This window comes from Streptopelia decaocto (assembly GCF_964273445.1).
Source record: "Streptopelia decaocto genome assembly, chromosome: 1".
Lineage (NCBI taxonomy): Eukaryota > Metazoa > Chordata > Aves > Columbiformes > Columbidae > Streptopelia > Streptopelia decaocto.
In genome coordinates this window covers 43,247,851-43,273,453 of record NC_138663.1, presented here as the reverse complement: position 1 = coordinate 43,273,453, position 25,603 = coordinate 43,247,851, and the positions used below count along the sequence as shown (strand labels likewise).

Sequence of the window (25,603 nt, the reverse complement as noted above, 5' to 3'; positions counted from 1 at the left end):
AACCACATATTCAATAACTTCTGCCAAGGTGACACCTTAGACATTGGAGCACTAAACTATATTATGTGCTTGAGTGATCAAGGCTGGAGTTTATGGCTTATGCTCATTCAGTTGCTTCAGTGCTTAAAAGGAGAATAGTGGAAAACCTCTATTTTATGCACAGGTTTCTGAGCTGCTTGGCACATACAACTCTCATACATTTCTTCTAGATGGTGTCAGATGGCCAAAATTAATTTCCCTCATCATTAAAGAACATTCCTATTCCAAATCAGACAAAGCTAAATCTCTGTCTTTGAAATGTAGTGCTGAAAAAATGCTGGTCAGCTAATCTGAACTCAGATAAAAAGAGACTTAACCAATGGAGATGACAAAATTATCAGAGTTAATTGTGTGTGTCTGTAGATGTCCAACATGGTGGAATACTAATCCTTTATGTCCTTCCACAAGCCAAAACTACTGGTATTGTAGATTAACTTGAGTGGAATTATAAAGAAGCATAGGTAGGAGAACAGTTCATTCCAAAGTTAATAACATATTGAAAGCATGCATACAAGTAATACTGATTTGAAGGTCAAGAACATGCAGGAAAAAGTAGTGACCCACATTCATCATTAGGGTTGATCTCTGCATAAAGGATCATACCAGTTCTCTTTAAGCAGACAGCAGTAAATTGTGATCGCAGGATGGCTTTACATCTTGTGCTCTCTCTTCACAAACAACAATCAATATTTGCTTGGAAATAACACTAAGAGTGTGTCGCTCAGCTGCATTCTTAGGCATCTGCCTATTAATAATATAATTTATGGTTTTTTTAAATGCATCACTCTCAGTCTTATTTAATGCACAGGCTGTCTACAGAAACAAGAAGTTGCACTGAGGTCCAGCCAAGGACGAGCTTGAGGTACTGACTTATTCTGAGACACTGAGGGAAAGGTTTACTTGCAGACTGTAACTACACAAGAACATTAAGCTATGAGAAACCCCTAAAAATGAAGTGGCCTTATTTTTAATGAAGATTTGATTGTGCCATTTTGGGTGGCTTAGTTGGACATTGTTTTATATTGGCACATGGTAAACACGCTTTAATGTGTGATTTCCAAGAACTTCTCAGAAATTCTAGTGTCAAATTTGAGGTGAAACCCCAAGCAGCGTTGTAGAAAAGATTAATACCTCCCTTTCACTGAGGAGTTCAGATCTCTTGTTCAGGTTGTGAGAGATTTGCTAAGTTCCACACCCCCCTCCATCTTAACACGCATTTCCTACCTCCTGTAAAGGTTGGAGGGGACTTTGGCATTGTATGCTCTCAATCTCTCATTAGTGGTGCCACTTCATTTTGCAAAAATAATTTAACTTTCACCCGATATGGAACTGGAACCTGCCAGGGAGCGGCATGGAGATAATCCCACTGTTCAAATGATTAATCTGACCAGCAGATAAAGAATATTTCTCCTGTGATTTGTCTCACTGATTAAGTCTTTTGGACAAAAGAATCAGCATCAACCAAAATAATTGAGGGAAGCACAACCCAAGGCCCTCAGCTGCCTAGAGCATTTGCTCAAATAATGTAAGCCTCAAATACTAATTAACTTTCTGCCTAAATCATGAAGAAACATAGCTTAAGTGTCTGCTACTTTGGAGAGTTCTTGAAAGTCTGAACCATATGTGAAAGGAGACACCACTGCCACCAGCTCTGCCAGCCTGATCAGCCACAAATTTTTTTCCTTGTGGGTGTTTCAAACCAAGGAATTTTTTTTTTTTTTTTTTTTTTTTTACACCTGAACAAAAACATGTTTTTCTTTGTATTGTTCAGCATCACTGTCTTACACTTTCTGGTTTGTTTTCCTACTGAGATAAATCAGTGAGTCATTTAGTGCTAGTACTCTCAATAAACTGATTTCTTGTCTGAAATTTCTGTGTCTTTTCTCTCTATTCATGGCTCCATGAAATAATAAGCCAACTCCAAGTGTTACCTCCCACCAACTTTCATGTATAACACCAGAAAAAAATAACTTTTTGAGGAATTACTCTCCCTCTCAAGCTGCCTCCCTCATTGCTAGGACACCCTGTTCATAAACAACTTACCTCCTCTTGAAATACTGCGTAAACATAGACTTGGAGAAAGTGAAGAGGGTAGTATTAATTGTTGATATCTAAGGGGAACAAACAAGGGGACAGTAAGTACATACACAGCTAGTGTCACCCAGGACAGCGTGTGTTCTTACTCACATGATGCTTCTCTGCCCACACCCTTCTCTGATCTAAATCACAGCTGGAGTCAGCCATGCCATAGTAAATTCTTCAGTGGGAAGCCTTGGCTCTCATTGCTAGAATCAATTGACACAAAAACTGCTATGGTAGGACAAGAGTGATCACTTTTCTAGTAAGCTTTTGTCACATGCTGTGACATGAACAAACTGTCCCAACTCAGCATTTTCCCTGGGCAGGGGGTTCACACCTCACAGGTAATCATGCTATCAGTCTGCTCCACAGCTGTTGCCAGTCCTCTGCAGAGGAAGCTGCCAGGGCTTACTTTTACAGCTTTTATTTAAAACAGCTGCTTGAATTTCACAGGTGCAAAAGCCTAAGCACTTGAGCACTTCCTAAACAGAAGGCTTACAGCCACCTTCCTTTTGAACTTTTGTGTTCTGAATTTCTTGGACGCTTCTGTCATGAACCAGTTGCTTCATGGCATGCAGAGCTGTTTGAACAAGTTGCTTCATGACATGCAGAGCTTTTTCATCTGAATGTAAGGAGGACATAACATGCTACTAAACTTTAAAGGTCTATACAAGATGCAGATGAACCATGAAAACTTAAGGTGGCTCTATTTACCCTCTTAATTTTTCAGTTATCTGAGATGAAAGGTACCAATTAAAGGCAAATGTTATGTTGTGTCTAAGTTTTCTTAAGCAAGTACACTACTTAGAATATTAGCCAAGCACCTTTTACAGTTTTGAATGTTTGGTCACATAATTATTAGAAAGCAATGCCTAATGAAACTCAATTAGGCCACCACTGTCTCCTTTGTCTAGGAGTACAGCAGAACCACTGTTATTCTTTCAGTGGTTTTACTTTCCATTTTGTGACCTGCAGTCTTTGTTTCTGCTCTTTTAATTTTTCTTTAAAGTAGTCATAAGTCCATAAGTACATAGTGCATCTACTTAACTATTTTTTAATAAAATCCACAGAGGTATTTTCAATTACATGGTTAAATTGAGATAAGCTTGGATAAGAAGCTTGGATTTTAACTAGATCTTGAAGATGAAAAGATAAGTCCTTTGTCTTTACTAAGACCTCAGCTAAGACTACTTACTGTTTACCTGTCCTGAGGTGATAATGTATGAATTCACTCTAGTGAGAAAAGGTCTGAGGGTGCTCCTTCTGACTTTTGTGCCTTTGAAGTAGGCCTGCAATGAGTCAAGGCATGTACTGCTCAGAAGAATGAGGAAACGTATCTATTACTCAGAAGGAAGAAAGTCCGGTGTCTAGATTCATATCTGCGAAGAGAAGGGTTGAAGAAGCAAGCAACTGGCAACTCACTTCCCTCTCATCCTTAATTTTTACAAAGTCTTTTAACTCAGGTGGGAAGTAGCTGACTCCCCACCTCATCTTAATGCTCTTACTCTGCTGCTTCTGCAGCGGAGATTGAAGAAAGTGATGGCTCACCATGTCAGTTCAACAAATGGGTTTCCTCTGAGGACAATGAAGCTGTCCACATGCTTATGGCAGAACCTACTGTCAAGCATCACCCTGTGCATCTTACTCCACAGTACTCTCATCTCTCAGGAGATTCTTTATTACCTACTATTCTGCTTAGTCATAAGTCAGAAAAACCTGAAGTATTTTTGAAATTTATTTCAATTCCATACACCCAAGAGATTAAGCATGGAAGATTCTGGATACATTGGGTAGAATCTAGTTGGTTCCCCTCTTTTTTGTATCATAATACTGTACCCAGTGTTTTCCACAGTCTAGGTCTAATATTCAACATGGAAATCCCGTGTGGTAAACTTGCAGAATGGAACTGTCTTTCAGACATGAGTTTTCATTGATCTCAGGAGAAGTTCTAAATGCTCACCTGTTTTTGAAATCAGGCTACTATCATGTGATCCCACACAGATGTAAATACCTACAAGTTTTGAAAGTTGTGGCTTTTAGACATTACATTGTCTTATTTACTAGTTAGGAGAAATACTGCTAGGCATGGACTAAAACTGCACAAAAAACTCAGCACATCCTTCTTCCTCCCCATGTCAGTCCAACAACTCTGCGGTACATTTTAAGGCCCAGCATACAGTGAGTTTGCATAAAACAAATTATAAGCAATTCAGGCAAGTGTGACACAATATACCATCAGTGGAAGTGCTGATGGCACATATGTGCTGAAGCTTGCTGTGTAAAATGTCATTTTGGTTTCCCAGGTGTGATACCATACAAAGAGAGTAAGGAGAAGAAAACAAAATGAAAGTAAGTTAAAGTAAAAATAAGCACATGATTTAGATGGTTTGGCAAAATCTGGCTCCTATCAGAGGCTGACTATCTACAGTTTAAAACAACCTATTTAAGAATCAGAGGCAATTTATCATTCCTTAAAAAAACAAGTGGTAGATTATTAGGAGTAAAACAAACTAGGTCTACTCAGGTCTTTAATTCTGTGTCTGGCCTGTTAGCAGAAAATTCTCCTATTCGCACAGTAATATGCCAATGATTTTTAAATCTTGCAGGGGAAAACACAGTAAAATTTTAAAACACATATGAAAGAACAAAAAAATACATTTAAATAGAAATATATCTACCATCCTTTAGGTGTCTCGGTTAACCCACATGATACAGTTGGGATACCAGGCTGGTCACTGCTCCCCCTGCCCTTGGTGGCTCTCAGCCTGGCCCCGTCATGCTGCAGGGTGCTGGCGGGAAGATGGAGCAGGAGGAGGAGAGCAGAGCAGCACAAGGCACGCAGCACAACCTTCGCTCTATCAGCGTGTCAAGCACAGGCTGTTAAGAAGAGGAAATGTTCTCTCTCAGAATATAAGGGCCCAATTTCTCTGTACAACAAGTGCATCTATGTCATACAGAGTCTTAGTTACGGTGCTGCCTATATGCAAGACTGATCTTATTGTTCTGGGATCTCTCATTTGTCATCATTACAGTCGGGTTCCTGCAGCTCCTTAAGGAACATACTCATATTTCTGATTAACAAATGCTTTGACTTTCCTATTTAATCTATTATTTTGCCTATCTAACCTACCTAATTTCAGGCTTGTCTCTCTATCAGCATTATTTATATAGCATAAAATTAGTTGCAGTAGCTCACATTCCTTTGGAAAAAAGGAAGTAGATCTGCCTGGAAAGCTGCAAGATTGCAGCTGGAACTTGGCTGGTGCAATATATTTACAAGCATCAAAGTTCACCCCAATCCTTTAACGCAACGTCATACTTTCTTGACAGGAGAACTCCCGTCACACCTGGCTTGTGCAGAACATGAGCTTCAATGCTCATAAAGTTCACGGAAATTCTTGTAACTAACAGTTCCTGTTTATACAGCGGCCATGGAATCAATACGCAGGATCGAGTATTGCATTTTCTCAAGTTGTGCACTTTTTATTTCATCTCAGCAAATCCCATATGGCTGAGGCGTTTTTATAAGAATGCGAGCAATTTTGAGCTCTGTGGAAAATGCTGAGTCCTGTCAGATGCAGGCAGAGAAGGGCAGAAGAGGAAAAACACATTCCTTTGAACACAGTAATATAGAAGGCAATTAAGGAATACAACAACAATGAGCAATCATTCTCTCTTATAATGTATGTTGCACTTTAAAGAGCAGGTGACGACTCCCTGAAAACAATAACAAGTGACATAATGAAGACCCATCTACACAGGAATGTTACTTCAAATATTTTAAATGAGACGGCTTGAGTGCATTCACAAAGATTGTTTTAGAGTGGCTGGGCTTGCTTTTTGCATGAATGAAACCCAGGCTCACCAGCCCACGGCCTTCAGCTATGAGCTGCATCAAGCTCATAAGAGGATTCTGTCCATTTTTGAATGATTTTCCCTCATTGTGTAATGCGATAAGATTTATTTGCTGTCTGGCCCCTGAGTGCCCTCTTCTGTTACAAGATCATCTGGATTAGGCATGTTATCACTCTCACTGAATGTTGATGGCTTCCTTTGCAATTCCACTGTGTGCCCCCTCCCGCCCCCCACAGATTCACACATTCTTTTAGATTAGCACCTCTTTTCCTCCCCAGTATTGTCTCATGGGTTGTGTGTAGCATGTCCAGTCCCTACTCCATGACAATGACTCAAATATTAGGATTTGTGAGTGTTGGCCAAACTGAATGCAAGAGAGAGACATTCCTGAGGAAAGGAGCAGTGCCACCATAGAGCAAAATAACCCTGGCTGGTCTACAAGGGGACAAGGGATGTGAACAGAATCTTCGGGACTTCTAACTGTCCAGAATAGGCTGAGCTGTGAAAGATTTATCCATTAGAATTCACCACTGAACCCAAATATTGTAACATACCCAGGTGATTCATCACAGCTGTCAAATAACGTCACTTCAAATCGGGAGATGTAGAGCTAGTATTTTCTTTCAAACAACTAAACTGAAATGCAAAGACTGAAATTACAAAAATGCTGTTTGAAACCCAGATAGACGGTCAGCTCGAAAATGCTGCACAGGAAAAATATTCCTATGATGTCCTGTATTATATGGTAGCTCTGCATCTCTACACTAGGTACTATCTAGATCACATCCCTGGCAGTGGAAATGAGCTGTATGAACTATGAACCTCTTTCCATCCATTTGACACCACCTTCCCTAGAGTGGTCATTGTGGTGCTCCACAAACAAGAGCTCAAATCTTCTGTCTCCACCTTGCGCTGGTTGACTACACACCTGGGCTCACTGCTACTCTTCCTACCACTCAAAGAATGTGGCAGCACCATATGAGTTAAAGGGAACACAGATTGCAGGGCAGGCATATTTATTGCAACAGCGGATGCAGGAGAAAAAGCAATAGCAAATATACTTTGGCTCATAGTTTGTTCAGCATTCTTTAGCTCCTGTTACATTTTATGTGACAAATTACCAAAATTAAACATTTCAAAATGCTGAGATTATAAGACACTTGTAATCAAATCTTTAGCAATATAAAATTTTTGGATACAGGCCAATTGCTCTAAAGTCTGCTCCATTCCAGTGCACATGATGCTGACCTGTGTGTATTATAGATCTTATGACAAAGACTGTGCTCCATTTTGTTAATATTATCCACAGAACAAAACAATGCAACCTTCTTGTTGCTTATCTGCATCTTGTCTCTCTCACTTCTGCAACTGAATATACCTCAGTATCCTTCTGTTCAATGCTGCTTATTTTTCTGATTTATCCATTGCCTTTTTTGGTAACACTTTTTCTCATCTCTTGGAAAGACACTTGAAAGTAACATTGCTACAAAGGTGCACATAGAACTGCAAACTTGAATCCTGTTACTATTCACCTCTCATGAACCCAGCGTCTTCTTCCCTCCTTCTCATTCTAACACCAGCACAGGATTTCTACAGAAAGGAGATGTAGAGTGGGAGGCATCTTATTACACACTACTGGGTTCCCTGAGAAGATCCATTTCCTAGGGAAGCCCAGGCTGGAAAAACAGATGGGAATGACATTCCAAAAATGAGAAAAAAATATGAAACCTATTGTCACTGGTGCTGAGTTCAGTGTAGAAATGACAAATATTTGCAATTTCTCCCTGGCAACCGAGGCATCATTATGATGAGGAATATGAGCATTGCAAGCTGCTTGGTGCATAAAAAATGTTTCAAAAAAGGAGGATAGGAAGAAATCGAAGGGTTCTGTGAATGGAAGGCAAAAAAAAAGCTGGAAGGCTGCTGTGACAACTTGCATTGACTTTCACATGAGTGTCTACATTCAGGGGAGTTTGGGACAAGGAAAACAACATACAGGAAGATTTGTTGTAAATTGTGCAGAAGGGAACAGACTTCTGAAGAATATTGGGATGCTATACCACTACCTCAAGTGCACCCAGAGTTTTACAAGAGCAGTGGTAGCTTCCCAGAGGTCCCCACTGCACTCTTTCCAGAAAACAGAGGTGAATTCTGCTTTCATTTGCAAAGATAGGTGCACTTAGCAGACAAGGTGCCTTGTGCCAGTTATGCCAAGTAAGTAAAGGTTATCATGAAAAAAATCAGCTGAAGCATCCCACTAAAGTTCTCATTTTCCCCTAATAACACAAAAACATATAAAAAGATGCATCTCTTTCATACTTTAGGCTACAATACACTTATTTTTCACCACTGTATTTTCTCATTTAAGAAAGAACAGGACAAATCCCTCACCCTGTTTCTCTGAGCAGCACGGACACCTCCTCCTTCTCCTAAGGATTTCAAACAAGACATGGTGAACATCTGCCACTTGCAGCAAATATTGATCAGAGTGTTTGTGAGGCTCGTCTACATGCCCTTCAATTTCCTGAGACAAAGCCCTTCGTTATTATTCTATAGTTACTCAGAAGAGTCAGACAGTCCCTTTCTCCAACACAGTTGCCCACTAAAAGGCATCATTAGCCAGAAAAACAGAAAGATGTCTGGATCTCCTAAAGGGACGAAAGGAATGAACACATCATTAACATCCATTGCAGTCTGGGAAGCAATTCTTATTTTTGTTGCAGTAAATAAGGCTGGATTTCTAAAAAATCTGTCAACTATTATATATCATTCTGCATTAATATCTGCGAAATTTCCACAGTAATCAATGAGGCTTTGCAGAAGCTTGAAAAAATATATTTTATTTCTATTTCAGTCTGAAATAGGAGACACACATGTCCAGCCACTGCTTCCACCACAACTTGGGATCATGAACTTCCCACATCTTGAAGTATTTTCTCAGTACCAGCACACTGAAACAAACACATAATACATATTTCCAGCACACACTGGTAGACCAGCATCAATCCAGTGAACAGCAAGCCAACTGGATTGCTGGCAAGCACTGAGGCACTCACGGTGACACATGTCCACATGCGGAGTTGCTGCTGTATTCGTTTTTTGTTATCAAACGTTCAGACTGGAGTCTGTACAGATGCTTTGCAAACTTTACCATCCTTAAGTCCCAGCATAATTACTCTTCATCCCAACCAGGCATGCGAATTACCCAGTCTCTATCTCCTCCTTTTCTGCCAGTATCAGTACCCCAGCATTGGGTGTCTTTCTAATCCCTTCTCAGGACGCTCCACTGACGATCTCCACTGCATTTCCTGCACACAGCTTGGCAGACGTTTGAAATGGTAGTGACTTAATACTGGAGGGTTCCTGAAATAGCTTGGTTTCACCCCAGCTGCTGAATCCCAGTAGGTTCCTAAATTGGTTCCACAAGACAGTAGCTGTGGAGCACTGGCTGTGAGAACATCTTCCCAGCATGTGGTGTGGATCAATGCACAACAGTGCATACGCAACAAGTCACAGGGAAATGGGGGCTGAACCACAATAAATCAATCATATAGATACACATTTTTATTTTAGCTGGTACACACTGGTTATTTCCAAGAAAATGTATTCTGAAAGCTTTTCCTTGTAGATATGGAAACGATTTCTTAGAAACAGTCCTGCTCAGTTATGATCTGTTCAAAACAAATGAAAACCAAACATTTCCAAAAGCAAAAATGGTGTAAAAATGTGGCTATTTAAGACAGATCTAATGAAAATAATTACAATAATAGCAAAAATATAATTAATTTTAGGACATCTTAAATCTTACAATGGCCACATGATGGCCTAGTGAATTGTTCTTACCAGATTAAAACAGAAGTGGAAGCAGGACTATGGGTAAGCTTCAGTAATATCAGCCAAAATAATCTTCAGCCATGTAGGTTTTTTTCTATGTTATTAGTGGATGATGCTGAAATTTGTGTTCATGCAGGGCTCAGCAAACGGATATGAACAGACTCTTATTGAGAGGAAGACTCTTAAATACTGGATTGAAAGAAATCACAGAATTCACTTAATAAACAGCCTCGACTCAGCCCAAGAATTGCAGCTTTTAGATATATTATTTTTAATCTTTCTTTCCAAGTCAGAGTACTTGCTTTTATTCAACAGGAAACGTTGCCAGGTATTATGTGTGTCAACAATGACATTACTTACGTAAGTTACTTACATAATGGGTACTTCTGGAACCTAAAGGTTTATATATAGGTTATGAAAATTTGAAAACTATACACTTTTTGAGAAATATATTGGGTTTTTATATGTTCACCTGAATTTGTTTAATATGTAGCTATATGTATGAAGTATATGTTACAGTTGAATACATATGCAGAAAAATATGGAATTTCTCACATATATAGGTGTTTATATTCCATTGTTATGTTTTGTTTTCAAAAAAAGCATTGTATTTGTGTTCACATATCAAGACTACTACGGAAAACAGGGTTTATTTTTATGTAGACCTGCGTCTTGCCTGCAGCCAAGTGGTAAAGTTAATTCATAGAGCTTTCCTGTTGTGGATATACATATATCAATATCAAATTTAATATGTACAAGGTAACGTTAACTTACTTGTGGAAGGAGAATGAGCTATGCCAACAGAAAGTAGTTTAGTGTTAGTGGAACTGGCATATTGTATGAGGCTGTACTAATATAATACTTCGCTAGTATAACACTTCAATCTAAACCACAAAAGTAAAGAAGAAAAACATTATGCCACTAAACAAAATAGTTATGCCAGTGCGCTCTGTGATGAACACCTCTCTTTCCTATCAGTTGCTGAAATAAGTAAAGCTCTCAGGTGGGTATTCTCATAGTAAAAGTAGTAATGCCTTGTGCACTGGAGATAACTAATAATTAAACACCCAGGATGAGGCTGCCTGTTTGGAGAGCTAAGGATGCTGGTGCAGAAAAGCCATTGGAGAGCTACAGAGGCAGTGAGTAAAAGCGCTCTTTTTGTCTGTTAGCTGATGTGATGTGGTCCTTGGTGTGGCACAGAGATTACAGGAAAAAGGAAGGAAGAGTTATGGGTTCAGTTTTAACAGGCTCACAGCCTAGGGTGACTGTGGTAGAAAGAGGAGACAGAAGTGTGAGTTTCTGGCAATACAAACGCCAAAAGAAAAAGTCTCTTTGGCAGGGGAGAGATCCTGTCCTTGAGAATTTGCAGGAAGCTGCTTCTGTCAAAATTACCTACAGCCCCTACGCATGAAAAGAGAATTTGCCTGGTTTTGTTACTGAAATAAAAAGAAACAAAACAAGAAAACACCTTTTTTTCCATGCCTTTGGCTTCTGTTCCAAATGGGAAATGTACTCGGAAAAATCCTAGTAATAATAATAATAGTAACAATAACAAAAATCTGTTCCGGAAAGGGGCAGCACCATGTGAGCGCCTGCTGCCACGGGACAGCCATGCCTGGGGAACAGAGATGCTCCAGACAGGTGAGGGAGGCTTCGGCCACCCGAAATTGAGCCTGGCGGGACAGCAGCACAGCAGCCTGGGAGCCGGGGGAACATGGAAGGGCTCTCCAAATTTTGCAGCTTCAGAAAGAGATGTCCTTGTTAGCGAAGCAATCCTGTCACACCAGGTCCTCGCGGTTCGAACCTCTGAGGATGAAGGGGGAAGAAAAAAAAAAAAAAAAAAAAGGAAAAATGAAAGCTAAGGGTGGCACGGGGGTCCCCTCCCAGAGGACGAGGCTGCTAGGCCGGGGAGATGCCAGAGGTCGCCGCCCGTGGGCGGGAGATCCGGGACAGCGCAGGGCACAGTCCCGCTCTCCCGGCCTGCGAGGGGAAAGACGCGCTGCGAGAAACCGCTGCCCGAGTTGCCTTTAGCGGGAGCCGCATCCAGTCCCGACTCCAGCGCCCTGATAGCCGGTTTCTGCGGGGACATCCCCGCCCCGGACCTTACAGCCAACAAGCGGCACAGTCTAACGGGGATGTAGACGGGGTCGCTTCGACATCGAGGGAGAAAAACATACAAACAAATAGACAAACAACAAAGCAACATCAGCGAGAGGGAAATAAAAATCAATCCAGTGCTCTAAATCCTTGCAGGTTTAATTGCCAGCAACAGGTGGCTGAAATCGCAGCGGATTTACGGCCGGGGACTCCACGGAGCGGGAGGAGCTGGTCGGCCCTGCCTGGAGAGAGGATTTGGCGTCCCCGGCCTTACCCAGCGGCAGCGGTGACGGAAAGGGACCGGCCCTCCCCGGATCAGGAGTGCAGAGCAGCCGCCTCCTCCCGCGCTGCCCTGGCCGGCGCCACCGCCTACAAGTCCCGTCGTGCCCCGCGCCGTCGCGGCCGCAGCCGCAGCCGTCGCGCCCCGTCCCCCGCCGTTGCGCCCCGCCCACTGTCGGCGGCGCAAGCGCAGGGGAGGCGGCGTCCAGGGCAAGTCTCCCTAATGTAAGATGGTGGCCGGGCTGGCAGCGGAGCGCCCCGAGCTCGGAGATTACCCGTCTCTCGCGTAAAGGTCGTCGGAGCAGCCGCCTAAGCGTCCGGCCGGCCGCCGCCGCAGGTCCCACCCCAGGAGCATTGCTGCGGTTTTCCTCCCCCTCCGCTTCTCCTCTCTTTCCTCGCCGCCTCTCTCCTTGCCTCCCCACCCTTCTCCTTCTCCCTTCGCCTCCCTCCCCGCACGCTCACCCACCCACCCACCCGCCCGCCCCCGCCGGCCCGGCCGCCGCCGCCGCGCCGGGCAGCGTGAGGGAGAGCCGCGCACACGCACCGCGGGCCGGGCAGGGAGAAGGAAGGCGGGTGAGTGCAAGCTGAAGGCCAGGCCGGGGAAGGAAGGAGGGAGGGAAGGAGAGGCGAGGCGAGGAGGAGCGGGGGGAAGCCGGGCCGCTCTGACTACGAGAGCGCCGAGGCTTCGCTGGGACGGCGCAGGCCTCAGCGCAACCCCCGGTGCCAGCCCCGGCGGTGGGGGGGACGCGCCGGGCAGCTGCCGTGCGCGCAGGGCACCGGGCCGTGTGGGGAGGGCGAGGGGGCGAACGAGCGGCTCCTCCCCGGGGGGCGCTGGGGAAGGGGGCTCCGTCCGTGCCACTGCCCGGGGGAGGCTTGCTGGATTTCCTCCTTGCCGCCCCGCCGCGGCGGAGCCGTTGGGCCGGGCAGGGCCGCCGGCCGGGGGTGCGGGAGGACGGTGCCCCCGGAGCCGCTCACCTCTGCTGGGGCAGGCCGGCGCGGCCGCGCGCGGGAACCGCGGCGTGATTCACTTAAGATTTGCGTGGAAATTTCCTCTCTCCCCTTCTTCTTCTCCCCGGAGCCAGGCTCCATTTGTTCTTGTGATCTGCACTTTTTTTTTCTCCTGAGAGAGGCAAACAGATGGTAAATGGCAGCCTCTTATTTTTGGTGTTATTTTGGATGGTCCGTTTAACCTCCCGAGGTTTGTCTGTCAATAAAATAACTGGTACGTAACTTTCCGTCTCATACTTACAGAATATTAGGGGCTCTTTCCATTTTGTGCGTTAGCAGAAGCAAATGACAAGGCTGCGTCTGTGCTCTCATCCTACTTCCAGTGATGGTCGTACAGCTCTACCTGCCAGTCTGAAAGTGAGCTGCCGGTGCCTTGGTCTGTACAGTAAAAGGGAGGGAAAATACGCTAGATAATTATCTTTAAATGTTTCATTATTGTACCTGAAAGGGTTTAATTGTCTATAGCTTATATATTTGGCTAATATCAAGTACATAGTTCATAGAAGAAGCAATTCTCTCTAGAGCATATGTTAATGTAAGCAAAACCTATCAACTTGTTAAAGCTGTGGGAACTCTAGACCTGCAGATGTTAGCTTACTCCTGCCCAAAAGTTTTAGAAGTTAATGTTGGCCAGTTGTGCGTTTACTGAGCTTGTACAGATTTCTGACTTTGTGTTTTAACTGTCCGTATTTTGTATTAGTTTTAAAATATCTCTACTTGAGCATCCCTGTACTTTGACTTCATATTCTTGTAAACGTGGTGACTGGCACTAACAGAAGGGACACTTGTACTGAAAGATTAATATGTAGAAGAATGAAATTGTTTCTACAGCCCTTCTCTCGCTGCTTAAAAAAAAAAAAAAAGAGAAAAAAATAAAACACAGGATTATGAAGAGCAGTGAATAAAATAACTGTTTGGCTTGAGAAGTGAATTAGTTTAGGTGGCCCATAAATACTTAAATATACTTCTTGTTTCTTAGCATTTCTCTAATAATGTGGTAAACTAGAGCATGGTCCAGGATTCAGGTATGGTGTATTTTAGGCTTTTGGGATTTTGTGATAGAGTTTTCATTTCATAAACAAGATGAACACATGCAAGCGTTTAGAAATGCTTGGCAGTTGAAGTTGGCTGAATTGCAAACAGCGTTCAGTCTAGGGGAAAGGATTGTTTTGGAAAGGGGGAATACAAGGATAAAGTGATCTCTGCTTTTAACTTCCATGTTTCTACAGGTGTCTCATTATTAGCTTTTACAATTAAGAGTCTTGGAGGATCCTAACAGCTTTTCTCTTTACAGAGAAAAGGTGGTGAGTGCCTGTCAGGAATAGTACTCTATTAATTTCTTGGTACCTTTTGTTCAGAAGGTTGAAGAACAGCTTTACAGTGCCCACTAAATAAAAGGCTTGGGTTAAAGCTGGTGAGAGAATGTACACAAGTATGTGGCGTTCTTGTTAAGTTAAAAATATTCATTTTAAGCAGATATATGTTGTCCTTCATGGGTGTTGTTCGGGAAAGTTAGGATATTCTTTATGAGTGAAATGTTTTGAAATTACTCTGACCAAGATCTTAAGTATGGGCCTGGAAGCCTTAACTCTGGCAACCATTTCTCAAAATTTTGCCTTCTTCTTTGAAATAAAATATTATTTCAAACATACAGTGTTTTGTAAGCACAGATAGCTGCTAAGTGGCTGATCAAAGATTGCTTCTTAGGCCTTGGACAACTAGATTTCTTGTTCTGGTAAGATGAAACTGATATATAGGCCTTACCACATGTTGGAAGGAAATTACTTGCTCAGCAAGACCACTAACTAGGATCAGGGTTTCTCAAAGATTCACATGGTGAATGGTGTCTTAGGATGTACAAACTACCTTTTGACACACTTGCAGTTGTGTGGTATTGCTGAGATATCTTGAGTAAGCGTGTGTGTGAAAGGCCACATAACTTACCTTGCTCTAATGTCCTGTATGTTTCAGCTCTTTAAATACATTGATGCTTTCTTTGCTTTCTAGTGTGTATCTTTGTCCGCTTTTTCCTGTTTTTATTGGATGGGGGCAACGTAAGGGATCCGTGAATAAATAGAGCCCATACCTCTTCTGGTTCTTGGAGAATAGTCCAGGAATTTATTCAGTTTAGGAGACTGGTTAACATTTGTTAACATTTTAAACACTATAAACACTTATCAGACATGGAAAATGAAGTATAGTAGCAAATGGTTTGGCTTGGCTTGAGATGCTGCTCAGACCTTCTGGTTCTTCCTGTAAGCAAATTGGGAGGGCAGTATAAGTATCTAGCAGGAAATATGAATGTAACCTCTAAGTAAAATCATGTATGCATTTTTGCATTAAACTCTTTCAGTCACGTGCATGTTTTCATCAGACTGGGTTTTATGTCATACCAGAAACTTTGATGATATGCTTTGTTTTGTCAGATGGCATTTTCTTGTGCGAGCTCGGAAAGGGAGTCCTCATTGTTTTCTTACTTCAAAATTGTATCAAAGTTTCTACTAATTTAGTGAGCATTCAGAATGCATGTTCTTCACTTCTGGCTAGCTGTTATTAGACTGGCTACACCAGCTTAAAGGAAAGAATTAGTGTTTAAACTAGTGATTTCCACGTAGTACTAAGATCAGGTAGGTTTTGTGGTGATATTTTTTTCTTTTCTTTTCCTTCCCTTCCCTTCCCCTTGGCTGTTCTGGGAACGTGACAACTCCAAGGTATTTCTTGGAGTCTGTCATTTAAATGGAACTTGGAAGTGTTTTCCAAACACATATGTACAAAATAATGCATTCATAAACCATCTTACATACATGCTTTAACAATATGAGGAAGCCTGCATCCAAAAGCATTAGGAAAATACAGACCGAGAGAAAGACGCTGCTTGTCCCTTTCTGTGTATTCTGGAAGCTATGTACTGTGTTTCTATTCTGGAGCAGAATACGTTAGTGTTAATTTCATAATGATTAATCAGTCATTTGTGTGTTTTTATTAGGTGCTTCATCTGTTGCTGGTTTTCAAACTTGGGAAGGGTGGGTTGGGGTCAGTGTAAGGGGGAATTTTGTCTTCTAATCACTGAGTTAAAAATAAAGGTGGATATAGGGATCAAGCAAACATGCTACTGAACTTGGTGGAAAGGGAGCTTAGCTTTTGGCTGAGGCTTGTACCCTGAGCAGTGCTCTCTGCTTTTGATCAGGTTCTGTTTTCTTGCAGGGGAAGAAGGGAAAACTTCAGCTGTCTGTGGATGGCTTTCTAACATACTGTGCTCCCAGCATCGGTTTCTTCTGTCTTGCTGATATCTCAAGAAGAATAAATGCCTGATATGAACTGGCTTCCAGTTGACTACAATATCTGTTATAAAGTAACTGTACTTCTGCATGTCTTGGTTGTGAGATGGAGGGTCCCCTGTCGTATTATATATCCTTGGACTTGTCCCCTTCTGGGCATTGGCTGTTTTACTCATCACAGCTTAGCAGTCCTTGATTGCTGGAAGGTAACATTGCAATATCTTCTATTTGATTGCAGGTATTAATTAATTATTAGCACTAGGAAGTTGGCGTGGTGGTGGGTTTCTTTTGTTGTTGTTTTTAGAAGAGATGAAGTGGATAGAGAAAGAAACTGTAAGAATGACAGCGCACTTCCCTTTTTTGGCTTTGAACTTCTTCTAATTCATTCTTCGAATTCTGAACAGAATCACAGGACCTTTGTAGGAATGACCAAAAAATGTGATGGGAGTGAGAGTGTACTATGGTTTTCAAGTAATGCTTCATCCTTGGTTTTATTTGGCACATGTTTAGGCCTTGTTTGTAGTGGATTGCAACCTAATCTTACATTTTGGGCTACTGAGCTCTAATCTCTTCTTCACTTAACAGAAGAGGCATTTACTTTTCTCACTGTGGGTGTTCTTAAATGGTTTCTTCAACGTGAGATTTGATACAGAAAAGTAGTAAGTAAAAGGGTAGCAGTCTTGCTCATTTTAGAACAAAATAAACTGCATAGGAGCACTTGCTACCAGTTTCCCAGCTTAATGCAGTGGAAAAGTGAGAAGCTGGTCAATTTGTTTAATTCAACAGATGAGATTTATTTGAAAGCAGGCTACATGTTGTGTTTTGGTTTAAAGTTTCTATCACCAGTGGAGATTTAATGGGAATCCTTTTTGAATGGTGTATATTAATTTTAAATTGCAAGATCCATGGGTTAAGACACCTAGAGTGTGAAATACTCTACTTGCAGGTTTAGTAATTTTATTACTTCTAAACCTATCTCTTATTACATGTTACAATAACTTAATATCTTAACAAAAAATAATGGAATTTGAGTGCACAAATGGGAGGAAGTAATTAAATTATATTGATGTGTGCTTTGGAACTGCCTTCCTGGGGGAGTTTAAGTGATATACTTTTCGATGAAGGTGGCATCTCAGCTGGGTAAGCATGTGGTGGCTGTTGTTCGGAATTTCTCTTTTGCAGTATAGCCTAGAAATTTAGAAAAATGGATTGTGGAAAGAAGTATGTAGCAGTAATCACTAGATGTGTGGAGAAAGTGTTCAGCTACTGTTGTGTTCTTTCTTTGCCTTCTCTCCAAATACAATGAATGAAGATAGATATATGTCACTATAGCTGTGCCTGTCAGTTAAAGATCTGTATGATCTGCAGTAGTTACTTTGGGCTATTGGACATTGCAAAAATAGAAACTATTCCCTCTCTTTGAATAGCTACTGCTTCATTTCATGTGACAGCTTCCTTTTTTTTTTATTGAATGAAATTTAGAATTAGTCTTCACTATCTCATTCATAAGAAGTGTCCACTGAGAGCTCCTAAACTAGCAGAAAATGAAAGGTCAGAACTTGCTAGGTCAAAATTAGTGTTTATGGGTTGACTTGCCTGATAGTTAATTTGAATGCATTTCCCCTAATCAGTGTGAACTGCAGGGGCTGGAGTTATGTTAAAAGCACTGGGCCGAAAGAGAGAGGCCCAGTAGTATTAATCCAATTTGTCTAGTGACTTAATCTTACTGCTGTTTATCATATAACTGCTGCTCTTCTGAAGGAGCTTGTTTGCATGTGCTTCTGTTGGTTGTTTAGCAAGTTGTATCCCTTTTCCTGAGAAGGCAAGCTTTCCTTTTACAAAACTTAATCCTAGACTGAGGGTCAAGGAAGTTACCGAGGAGCCACATTTGAGAAATTATAGCTTCTTCCTGTCTTTAGAAGCTTCTTTGCTAATGCTTTTGTTTAGTAAAGCATATATTTAACATATTGTGGTTTCAGTTAGTGGCAAACTGGTTCTCGAACATCAGGTGGTAAGTCTGAAACTATAGGATGATCACTGATTTTCTTTTACATAACTTTTAGTGTATGTTGAAAGTATGGAAGAACATCTGGGAAGGTTAAGGAAATATCAGCTCTTATAGTCTAGTCATCAAACTGTCTTCTGCACACGGATAGTGTCGTCTTCACTCTGGATTACAGTTTCATTTTTGTCTTCAATAACAGTTAAAATTGTAAGCATGATTCAAGGTAGGTCCATTTTCATGTCTTCACTAGTGTAGTGGCTTCCTGCTCTAATTGAGCCCTTTTAGAGCTATTAATTTCTTAATTCTTTTGCTCATTCCAATTTAACCTTGATGCTTGTGATTCCCTGGGGGTGGGGCAGCGTCATACCTTGTATGAGAAGTATTGCTCTGGTTACTACTATATAAATACATAGCACAGTGAAACTTGGTAAGAACCAGCTGTGTTGTGTGGCCATATGACTCTCTGACAGTGTCAAGAAAACATACCTCAGGCAGAAACTACTTAGAATTGGTTCTGGAGACAACAGTGTCTTTTTCTGGGAAACCAGCTAACTGCTTTCAAGTTTGGTGACCAAAAAGAGAACTCATGCAGCTGTCTTTATAAGGGACCTTGCAGTGGCATGGCTTTTAATTTTTAAGCTTAGTTATAGATATAATTAGAGTGAAGAATGAGAAAACAGTCACTTAAAAGTTAAATGTTTATTCTCTCTTTACTGATAATTAGTGCAAGTTACTTTGGGTCTTTTTTTAAGTTCTTTGCAGACATACATACATATATACATATATATATATATATATATATAGGGTACTTCAAAAAGATGGACCCAGTTTCAGCAGTATAGTGATTTCAAATTGGGTCTATCTTTTTGAAACACCCTGTGTGTATGTGTGTGTGTGTATATATATATATATATATGTATGAAACTATCGAGTAGATGTGAAGCAGAATTTCTTTTCAAACAAATGTAATTTGGTAGGATGAGGTGAGAGAGACAGGTTCCTTTTGGCACTTGCAGTGCTGTAGTCATCCATGCTTAATAAATGAGCCACTTAGTGGCTGAGAGGAGCAGCCAGCTGCTGTTTCTGCTGTGTTTGGTGTGTTACTCCTCTGAAAGCATGGTGAAGGTAGCTTCCATGAAGTGTAGTGTCTTTCGACTGTACAGTCAACAGTCTTTTTGACTGTTTCCTGAGTCTCACAATGGACACGGGAAAGACCCTAGTATATGGAACTAGAAGAAAGGAGATGGACTTGATGTCACTCTCTGGTGTTGTGTTTTTTTATTAATGCTTTTTGTTTTTATTTGTTTGTTTCTTCTTCCTAAATATGAGCAACTCCTCAAACAGAGCAGACATCAGTGTTAATGTTTCTGAGGCCTCCTTAGTATTGTCTTCATTTTTTTTTTTTCTTAAAGACACTTAAATCTACTAGCCAGTTCTTCATTCTCTTAAGGCAGTTATTTGAATTTCCTATGGGTTCTGGTTAATTTGCATCTCATGTGGGTTTAGGCTTCTCCAAAGGAACTGCATTCAGCTGCTCTTGATCAGCAACAACTCAAAACTGTCTCTGTTAGTATTAAAAAGTCATAGCATTTAAAGGATATGCTGGGCAGGTGCATTTGCAGTCAACTTGAACTGGGGTGTTTTTTTGTGTTGTGTTTTGTTTTTGTTTGTTTGGTTTTTTTGTGGGTTTTTTTGTGGTTTGTGTTTTTTGTTGTTGTTGTTTTTGTTGTTGGTTTTTTGTTGTGTTTTTTTTTTTTTTTTTTTACAACATATATTTGTCATAGCCTGACAGATTATTTGTTTGGGATTTAATTCAGTGCTTTGTACAAATCAAATGACTCCTTACCTTCACCTGCCTGACTTAATGCACCTCTGTATAACTGAGGTAGCAGTAGAAGGGATTTATCTGAAACCAGTACTGCACATCCTACTTAAGTTTGTAGAAGCCAATGCTCTGCTTTTGAGTATTTTTACTAGATTGTTTCTTTTTAGAATACTAAATTAGTCTTCTCTTTTTTCCAGGTAATTTTTTAGAAAGGCTGGGCAGACTCTTTCACTGGGGTAGTTCTTAATGCTCTCCTTTTTCTTTTATGAAAGTTGCTTTGCATGTGCCTGTCTCTAGAATTTGTTTACTACAGCACATAGGTTATCCTTGAGCAGTTACATGTTCTGTTCCCCATGGAGATAAAGGTACTTCCCTAAATGCAGGTCCTGATCTTTCTCAACTGCCGTTGTTCAGTAATAAGTATTTATTTCCCTGAAAAGTAGAAGCAGAAGATTGTGGCTTGTGTACCAGATATGTGGGAATTGGGATTTATGATGTGAGTGAATACTGCATGAAACAGCTGCCTTTCTGGACTTCTAGCATGTTTGTGGAGTGAATGATATCAAGATTCTTCCATCCTCTGCAGTTTTCCTGTGCTTCTAGGCTAAACATTTGAACTCTGGTTTGCTTTTTGAACTTAACTTCAATTTTTTGCAAATACAAAATGTTTGTCTACAGTAATGCTGTGACTTATTTTGACCAGTTTTAGACTCGAGTATGTGCAAGTTATATCTTGTTATTAACTTGTGAATCCTTAAAACTTCATAGGTTTTATCCCATTGGGGGATGCAGCCTTCACTCGGAGGCAGCGATGCAAGGTTCTTAGCTGTAGTCTTTAAATGCCTGTATTTGGGTATAATAAATATCAACTTTTAAATATTTTAAGGTCATTCCTAATTCCTACCCCAAAAGAATGGAGTTTAGTTCCATGTAATGTAACTCTGACCCTTGGGACAGTCTTGTGAATGTAGTTTTCACCTCTAGCTTAATTTGCATAGATTTTAGAATTTCTTATCCTTATTTCTGTCTGATCGAAGTAAGCCAAAATCAATAATTTCCAGGAGTTGTTGCCTAAAATACTCAGGCTTGTAGGTGTAAGATCTGCTTTATACTGATTTTTGTTATGATGGCAATCTTATTGGCTAAAGAGTGCTGAATTAACTGTAGTCTTCTAGCTTGCAAAAGGTGTATTTTATAGAAAACTACAATGTATGCTGAAGCAGTAGAAAGCTGGAAATGGAGTGACTACTTCTGAAGTGAATTTCACACTAAAATTCATGTTTTTGTCCCCCCGGTGTCTTTGGGGTGTGTAAGCTTCTGAAGTACAACCCAGAAAAAAATGAGTGTGGGGAAGAGATCTAGGGTTCTTTTTGTTGTTCTGTTTTCCAGTTCTACATTTGTCGGGTGGTGGCTTTTTTTGGTGGTGAATCTTTTTGAAGCAGCATCCTGCTCTTGTCTGCCCCAAGCAGATTATGTCCTAAGCACAATATTCTTGTTTTCTGTACTTAAAGTGAACTCTGAGTCAAGTTTTTATTCGGCCAAGAGAACAAATAGATCATTTGCTTTATTTGATGCTACATTTTAATTAGATGTACTTTGTGTTTTATTCAACTGTTTTCTAAATTGCTGGAAGAGATATTTTGTCTTAAATTATGTGTGTTACAGAATTTCAGATTTTAGAGGAGCTTCACCCTCTGCCATTTTCAGCATAAAACAAGAAATAAACCAGAGGCCTAATTTCTACCTACTTCCTGATAGTGCCACAAATTTGGAAATGAGATATGTGCTGTATTTACCATCAACTTTACATTCCAGGTATCCATCAAGAAGGCTGAAACGCTTCACTCTTATTTTTCCCCATCAGGCTTTGCAGTTACTGGCCATAGGGGCTAATGCCTTAGTTACTTGTGCACACTTGAAAACTTCTAAGAGTAAGTACCTCAGTGTAGATGTTATATTACTTTAAAGTGGAAATGGGCTTGTATACATTAAACTTCTATTGTAACTTTACAGTTCCACTGTACTACATGGATTTACATGCTAAGACTGTTATATTGTGCAATGGCTGTCTTTATGCTAGGGAATTGTTTTAAGAAAACTTAAATTTTTGCATCTAATATTGCAAATGTGGGTTTGGTTCTGTGGTTCAAGCACATCCTGTAGTTTCATTATAGTCAATAGATCTATTCCATTGGATAATGTTTACTGCTTAAATGTTGGTAGGATCAAGGCCTTAATTTCTAATATTTTGGTTTTCTGCCTTGAGCATTGCCTAAATGCAGTCAAGTTCTAATGCATTGCTATGTTGCCTTAGGTTTAAAGTGCGAAGTATAGGCAAGTTCATAGAATGGTTTGGGTTGGAAGGAACCTCAAAGATAGTCTAGTGCAACCCCCCTGACATGGACAGAGAGACACCTTCCACTAGACCAGGTGTCTCAAAGCCCCATCCAACCTGGCCTGCAGCACTTCCAGGGATGGGACATCCACAACTTCTCTGGGCAACCTGTTGCAGTGTCTCACCACCCTCATGGTGGAGAATTTATTCATTATATCTAATCTGCCCTCTTTCAGTTTAAAGCCATTATCTCATCCTATCACTACACTCCCTCATAAAGAGGCCCTCTCCATATTTCTTTTAGGCCCCCTTTAAGTACTGGAAAGATGCTATAAGGTCTCCCCAGAGCCTTCTCTAGGGCAGACAACCCCAAGTCTCTCAGCCTGTCCTCATATGGAAGGTGTTCCAGCCCACTGATCAGCTTTGTGGCCTCCTCTGGACTTGCTCAAGCAGTTCCATGTCTTTCTTATGCTGTTAGTTAGGCCCCAGTTAGTTATTAAACTTAACATTCTGTCTCCAAGTTGTTAAGTGTTCATTTGCTGGTGGCTTAAATAGACTTGGCTACTCCACTGTGATGAGAGGCAAGCATTGTCACTTTTCGCAAAAGTCAAGTTGGCCTTTTTTTTTTTTCTCTCACGTAGGTGAAGAGGTATTAAGTGTGAATGGATGAGAGTGAATCTGGGGGCAGTGACTGTGCTTTTTCCCAAGTTTTAGGATGAGGCTGAAGAGACTGCCCAGATCTTCCTCCTGTGTGATTCTTGGTAGCTTCTCAAGGATTCTGAACATTTTTTTTAAAGTAGGCACAAAGATTTAATTTATTTGTAGGGATTTTTTTTTTTTTTTTACAGAGGCTGGATGAGGAGTACAGACCTTTCTCTAATATATTTGCTCTACTACATCTGTGAATGAAAGAAAGAATATGGATTTTCCAGAGCGATATGAAGGGCTGTAGAGAAGACTGTGTTTTTTTGGGGTTTTTTTTTAATCTGTTAAGGAAGCATTGCTGCTTCTTCCAGTATCTTTAGCTCCTACCACCTTGCCCACCAGCCTTTTTTTTTTTTTTTCCTTAAGGAAAAAAAAAAAAAAAAAGAAAAAGGCTGGTACACATGTCAGTTACTGCTGAAGTTAATCTCTGGATACATCTCTCTTCATTACTTTTTCTCCTATCTCTGGGATTCATTGACTAGTTATGACATAGATTTTTCCAGTAGTTAACAATTTCTGATGTTACTTGCTTCACCAAAGAGTGAGCTTCTATGTCTGAAGAGCTGATACTGTCCTGAAATATCATGCTGTTATCCTGACAAGTAACTTTGTACAGCTGGATGGAGGATTGGGAAAACTGATATAAGAACTTTGTAACTGTCAGTAGGGCACTGTACCTTACTAGAAATTTACTTCAGTCAATCGAATGCATGTGGCTTATTTGTTAATGTATTTCACTTTTTGAATAACAACTTAATGGTTTAAACAGCAGCCCTAGTAATGTACTCTTATTCTCCTTTCTGATACATTTCTGATCTGCATACTTTGAGTGGTGGGTTCTTGGTTTCCCCCTGCCTTTGGTTCTGGGCAACTTTACTTCTTCCTATATATCCAAGTGGGGGGTGTGTATATATAAATATATATGTATATAAAATCCTGTAGAACTTTTGTTCTGCTTGGCAGAACTGTAATTTGTGTGGTTTTTTTAGGAGTTTTTCCAGAGTTCTGATTCTAGTTCAGAAACAGCTACAGGCTGAACAGGAGATGCTCTCTCTTTAGGGCTGAAGTATGTCCCAGAGAGGGATTACAGTGAGCCTAGGCAGGCAGTGTGCAACTCATTTCAGCTTGTACTAGAACAGGTTTTAGTATGAGGTCTGTGCTCCTGCAGTCTAATCTGCAGTACAGGGATGTAGATCAAAAGTCACTCTGAATTAAAACTTTATATTGTAATAGAAGACTTTAAGTCTAGCAGATCCAGATGCATATGAGGAGTAACAGTTTGCTAAAATTCTATCAGTTCTTAGGGAAATGGGTCTTCAACCTGCAGAAGAGAAGGCTTTGGGAAGCAGGAGGAACTAATAGTAACCTTCTGGTGTCCATGGGCAGGCTAGTGAGAGTAGCAAGCCAGGTTCTTTGTGGCAGTGTGTGGAAGACAGGCAAGCTACAGCAGGTGTGTTAAAATTACTGCATTGAAGAGTAACATGTTTCACCATGGTGTGGAACAGTCATTGGGGCAGGGGAAAGAAGTTCTGCAGTGTCCATCCTTGAATGTTTTGATGCCCAACTGGATAAAGCCCTGAGTAATCTAGACTGATCTTGCTGACCTTCCTTCGAGCAGGAGGTTGACTAGAGAACTCTAGAATTATTCTATGATTCTGTAGCAAAAAATGTAAAAATCATCAGCTTGATGGATATGAAGTTGTCTATATTGGAGCTTGAAGCCATGTATTAGTAATGGGCCTATATTAAATGCCTTAAAATATGTGAAGTGTGGCTTCAGTGGACATGCAAGAAGGTTTTTAAACTTAAAGGTACTCCATGATGTAAACACCGAAGCTTATGGATAGAATAGAGAAGACAGCTGCATCCCTTGCACTGTCAAAGGTTGCTTGTTTGTCTTCCTAAAATTTGAGCTGGTCACTTTAAAATTCAGGGATGAAATTCCCAGAAGCAACAACTTTTCTGTACCCTGTCCATGGTACTGCAGGTCCCTCCATTGCCTTTTCACAGCAGCAGGCAGGCTGAGAATGGGTTGGAATAAGTGGTTTAGGATTGAAGTTGGGGCAGGTTGTGCATACGGTTGTTTTTTTGTGGGTATTTTTCTTCATCTCTCTCCTGTAAGGTTTTTCTTTTCCTTTGTTCTTCAGGCTAGATACTTCTGTTCAAAGCCTCAGGAATAGTAACAGTGCTGGATGTGGCTAAATGCTCATTCCTGTAGTTGTTTGTGTCTTTGCGAAAAGCAGGAGAAAAACAGACTTTGCTTC

General features: G+C 40.9%; 1 protein-coding gene across 6 annotated transcripts in view; it reads left to right on the top strand.

The window, feature by feature from the left end:
• Positions 1 to 12,397: 12,397 nt before the first annotated feature.
• CNOT4 (CCR4-NOT transcription complex subunit 4) overlaps positions 12,398 to 25,603 on the top strand; it is a 110,381-nt gene continuing 97,175 nt past the window's right edge. For 5 of the 6 annotated variants that reach the window (XM_082059444.1, XM_082059442.1, XM_082059439.1 and 2 more), the window contains exon 1: positions 12,398 to 12,756. The gene's annotated coding sequence lies outside the window, so the exon portion shown is untranslated. Of the gene's footprint in view, positions 12,757 to 16,558; positions 16,676 to 25,603 lie in introns of those variants that run through there. The other variant, XM_082059438.1, reaches the window with a different exon arrangement.